Source organism: Triticum aestivum, chromosome 1D (genome assembly GCF_018294505.1).
Source record: "Triticum aestivum cultivar Chinese Spring chromosome 1D, IWGSC CS RefSeq v2.1, whole genome shotgun sequence".
Classification (NCBI taxonomy): Eukaryota; Viridiplantae; Streptophyta; class Magnoliopsida; order Poales; family Poaceae; genus Triticum; species Triticum aestivum.
The window spans coordinates 357,020,867-357,026,866 of NC_057796.1; positions in this window are offsets into that span (position 1 = coordinate 357,020,867).

Sequence of the window (6,000 nt, forward strand, 5' to 3'; positions counted from 1 at the left end):
TATGTAAGAGCTTTGATTTAGCAAATCCCACATACTCAACCATCATATAGTCTTCCATGATTGCTACCACTCAAAGCATATTTTTAGAACAAATAGTATTCATCGAACACAGAGAAAGATAGGGGCTTAATGTTTCGCCTCCCAACATTTTACCTCAAGGATAATGTCAACAATAATAATTCATGCTCAAATATATTTGAATGGCCATATATGCTTAGATCTTTCCATCACATGATGCTTGCCAACTAAAGAGTAGGTTGGAATGAGAAGGAATACTACTGACTCTTGCACAAAAGTAAAAGATAGGCCCTTTGCAGAGGGAAGCAGGGATTTGCAGAGGTGCCAGAGCTCGAAGCAAAAACAGAGATGAAAATAATTTTGAGAGGTATGCTTTCATTGTCAACATAACGACCAAGAGTTCCCAATATCTTCCATACTAGATACATTATAGGCGGTTCCCACGCAGAAAGGTAAATTTTTTACTCCCGCTCCACCAACATTCACACTCCACGGCTTGTCCGAAACAACGGGTGTCGTCCAACTATCAACTTTCCTGGGGGAGTTTTGTTTAAATTATTTGCGATTTTGTTTTTGATCTTTTGATCATAGGACTGGGCATCCCAGTTACCAGCCCTTTTCTCGTGAATGATGAGCGGAGTCCACTCATCGTGAGAATAACCCACCTAGCATGGAAGATACTGACAGCCCCTAGTCGCTACATGAGCGATTCGGGCATACAAAACAGATTATTATTTGAAGGTTTAGAGTTTGGCACATGCAAATTTACTTGGAACGGCAGGTAAATACCGCATATAGGTAGATATGGTGGACACTTATGGAAGAAACTTGGTTCAAGGAATTTGGATGCACAAGCAGTATTCCCGCTTAGTACAGATATTTGGCTAGCAAAGGATTCTAAATAGCAAGCACCACATGTTAGAGGATCCATAACAATATAACTTCTATAAAAATATACCCAAGCATAACTCATTATGTTGTCTTCCTTGTCCAACTTCAACTAATTTGCTCAGGTTTGAAAATAATTAATGGGGCTCACAATCATAGAAGATGTCCAAGATAGTATATTTATATGTGAAATCTCTCTTCCTTCAATATTCTTTCATGAATTGTTCAAGTGACCAATACAATGTTTGCTAACCTTCAAAAAATTTACCACCTCCACTTCTTATATGTGAAGGAATTACTCCCCACAGGAAAGGCATATGAAACATATATAATTTCAGATTTATGACATTCAAATCATTCGACTATTTACTCACAGGATATAAGTGAAGCACACGAGTAAATGACAAACTACTCCAAAAAGATATAAGTGAAGATCAATGAGTAGTTAAATAATTATGTAGCTATGTGAAGACTCTCTCTCATTTAAGAATTTCAGATCTTGGGATATTATTCAAACAGCAAGCAAAACAAAATAAAATGACATTTCAAGGATAGCACTCATCATGTGAAGAAGCAAAAACTTAGGCTCAACCGATACTAACCAATAATTGTTGAAGAAGAAAGGTGGCACTACTAGGAAAAGGGCTATAGATAATATGGACACTAATGGCGCACCAGACACACGGTGCGCCATTAGTATTTTTGGAAAAAAGAAAAAATAATGTTTTTTTTCAAAAATACTAATGGCGCACCGTGGCACAGTGCGCCATTACTAGTTTTAACTAGTAATGGCGCACCAGTCACCCCGTGCGCCACTACTATCATTTTTTGTTTTTTTGCAAAACTACTAATGGTGCACCGCCAGCTGGTGCGCCATTAATAACCAGGGTTACTAATGGCGCATTTGTTGGTGGTGCGCCATTAGTAACCTGAGACCAGCTAGATATTTTGGACAGCCACCTACACACACTCACTTTCCCCACTTCATTCTCTCCACCTCCTCCTCCAAGCTTGTCTCGACTGCCTCCTCCTCACCTCATTTGCACCATAGATTCATCCAAATTAAGTGGTTAAATTACCTTTTTTTTGATAGGTAAGTAAGGGAAAAGCTTTCTTTATGTTGTAGATCTACTTTTTTCTCCCTCCAACAACGTGCACATGCACTTTTTATGGCCTAGCTAGATCTATGTATGTTTGTGGTGTTGCATATATGTTTGTGTTTGCAGGTACCGGTATTTGAAATGCGATAGTTGCCAATATTTTGCCGGAATGTTAATTCATTTCCGTTTCGGCGAGAATTTTGGCACTATGCATTCTTTTTGGTCCTATTTTTAGGCAAAGTCATGCCAAATTTTTCTTGGTTCTAAAATATCGTTTTGCTCTACCCCGCAGGCGACCATGGTCCGCACGATGACCGAAGGCATCGTGAATAGGTTTTTGAGCTCCGCGAAGGCCGAGATGCTTCAAAAGAACGAGACGGAGATAAGATGTCCGTGTCGAAGATGCAAGCTGAGGAGCCTTATGGACCCGGATTCCGTACAGGTGCGGGACCACCTGCTCTTGCGTGGTTTCATGGATGGCTATCGGTGGCAAGGTGATGAAGATGATTATGAAGTCGTCCATGGGGGCCGGGCAAGAAATGAGGAAGGGCAGCAAGACAACCGCGGCGAGGGCGGGCGAGAAGACGAAGAATCTCCAGGACATGATCACGAAGTAGATGCAGTACACAGTCATCATGTAGAAGATGCCGGACATGATGATGAGGAAGATGCCGGAGCAGACGAAGGGCATGATCATGAAGATGAAGATGCCGGAGCAGACGACGATGGACCATCGATGGGCTGGGTGCAGGACCCTCATATTCAAGAGCTGCTTCTCAAGCAGACGGATAACGCAAGAGCTGCCGCCCGAGAGAAAGCCAAGCTGGATCAACTGGAGATAGACGCGGTTACTCCATTGTATGAAGGATGCAGGCCCGAGGATACCCGCCTGAAAGTAACGCTCATGGCTCTGGAGATGAAGGTAAAACACAAAATGACCGACGCATGCTTCGACGAGAACATGTCATTCTGGCACGAACGTCTTCCCAAGGGGAACAAGTGCCCGACCAGTTTCGAGGAGGCGAAGAAAATCGTGTGTCCTCTGGATTTACCGCACGTGAAATACCATGTGTGCATGAACAATTGCATCATTTATCGGGACGAGCACGCGGAGTCTACCATATGTCCGGTGTGCGGCGTCACTCGATACAAGAAGAGGAAGAAAGCTCCTCGAAAAGTGGTGTGGTACTTTCCGATCACTCCTCGTCTGCAGCGGTATTTCGCGGACCCTAAGGTAGCAAAGCTCTTGCGTTGGCACGCGGATAGGGAGGAGAAGAAGCGAGAAGATGACGCAAATGATCCGGAGATAAATAAAAAAGACAAGATGCTGAGTCACCCTAAGGATGGGAGCCAGTGGCAAGCGTTGAACTTCGAACACCCAGAATTTGGGAACGATCCAAGGAACATCGTGCTGGGCGCGAGCACCGATGGAGTCAATCCGTTTGGCAGCCAGAGAAGCACACATAGCACCTGGCCTGTGTTTGTGTGGATGTACAACCTTCCCCCCTGGTTGTGCATGAAGAGGAAGTACATTCACATGAGTATGCTAATTGAAGGGCCGAAACAACCAGGGAACGACATCAATCTGTATCTGGGGCTGCTGAAAGAGGAGCTAGACACGCTGTGGAAAACGCCAGCCAATACGTGGGACGCCGCAGAGAAAGAATATTTCCCTATGAGAGCCGCACTGCTCACGACGGTGCACGACTATCTCGGTTACGGATATGTCGCGGGGCAGGTGGTCCACGGATTTTCTGGATGCGTCAGGTGCATGGATGACACAACGTATCGCCAGCTAGATAGAGATCCCGGGTCTTCGAAAACCGTGTTCATGGGACATCGAAGGTGGCTTCGCGATGATGACTCATGGAGGAAACGCAAGGATCTGTTCGATGGTGAAACCGAAACCCGAAGACGCCCGCGTACGAGGAGCGGCGAGGAAATAGACGAGCTGTTGAAAAATTGGAAAGATTGCCCACTGCCGGGAAAGAAGCAAAAGGCGCCAGAGCCGGGAAAGAAGCGAAAGGCGCAAGAGCCGCTGCTGAAGGTATGGAAAACGAGGTCTGTTTTCTGGGACTTGCCGTACTGGAAGATCCACCGTGTGCCTCACAGCCTTGATGTCATGCATATCACGAAGAACGTGTGCGAGAGTCTGCTTGGTACCCTGCTCAACATGCCAGAGAGGACCAAAGATGGGCCGAAAGCAAGGGCAGACTTGAAATCAATGGGCATCAGGGAGGAGCTTCACGCTAATGATGATGATGATGAGGCGAAGCAGGACACGGAAAGTCGTCGCAAAGGCAAAAAGGCCAAGAAGACCGGAAATGACTTCCCTCCCGCGTGCTTCACTCTAAGTCAGGAGGAGATCGATCAGTTTTTCACCTGCCTCGTAGGAGTAAAACTTCCTTACGGTTACGCGGGGAAGATAAGCAGATACCTAGACTCAGCGAAGCAGAAGTTCAGCGGGATGAAGTCTCACGACTGTCACGTGCTGATGACGCAGATACTTCCAGTTGCAATCCGTGGGATCATGGACGCGCACGTCCGTGAAACGCTATTTGGCCTATGCAACTTTTTCGACGTCATCTCTCGGAAGTCGGTTGGCGTGAGGCAACTCAGAAGGCTACAGGAAGAGATCGTGGTGATACTATGCGAGCTTGAGATGTACTTCCCGCCCGCATTCTTCGACGTTATGGTGCATCTGCTGGTCCATATCGTGGAGGATATCATCCAACTCGGGCCGACGTTCCTGCACAGCATGATGCCGTTCGAAAGGATGAATGGTGTCATCAAAGGATACGTTCGCAACATGTCACGTCCAGAGGGAAGCATAGCCAGGGGCTTTCTGACCGAAGAGTGCATCTCCTACTGCACGAATTATCTAGGCATCGAGAACCCCGTTGGTCTGCCCGTCAACAGGCACCTCGGCAGGCTCGCTGGATGGGGTCACCGTGAGGGTCGCCGCGAAATGCATGTCGACTTCGAGGGTCGACTCGCCGACTTTGAAAGAGCAAACCTAGTCGCGCTACAACACATAGACGTGGTCGATCCTTGGGTGGTAGAGCACAAAACCTTTATTGAGAAGACGTACAATGACCGAGGCCAACAGAGGACGGACGGAGATATAATCAAAGAGCACAACTCATGTTTCACGCGTTGGTTCAAGCAGAAGCTTTTGTCGTACCCTTTACATGAGGATTCTTCCGCGGAAGAACAACTCATATTCGCCTTGTCACAGGGCGCCGAGCACAACCTGATGACGTATGAGGCGTACGATATCAACGGCTACACATTCTACACCGAGGGAAAGGACATGAAGAGCGATGGTTATCAGAACTCCGGGGTAACGATGGAATCCTACACCGGTAACGACAAGGACAGATACTACGGAAGGATCGAGGAGATCTGGGAGCTGAGCTACGCTGGAGAGAAGGTCCCGATGTTCCGTGTCAGATGGGCCAAGAGCGTCCTAAAAGAAGACCGGTATTTCACCACCATGGTTATACCCGAAGCCAAATCCAAGACCGCGGGCGCAAACGTCACCGCGAAAAATGAGCCATGGGTACTGGCTTCCCAAGTGGACCAATGCTTCTTCATTACCGACCCGTCAAAGCCCAGTCGTGTTGTCGTGAGGAGAGGCAAAAGGAAGATCATCGGAATGGATGGAGTCGCCAATGAGCAAGACTTCGACAAGTACGGCGACCCGAAGATGGAACATGACGACGACGATGAAGTACCAGCATACACCACAAGAAGAAGCAGGACCACCCTACCTAAAGGACGTCCGTTCAAGAGAAGAACTCCATTTACGAAAAATAAGGTCAAGAAGATTGTGAACAGATAGCTAGCTAAGATCGATTGTATTTAAATTGTAGCCTTCATTTCTCTATTGTATTTCGACATATTGAAAGATATTTCTTCCGTTCTAGTGTCCTCATGAATATTTATTTATGTTTATTATGGTATTGAATTTCTAACTCACAAAAAGTATTGA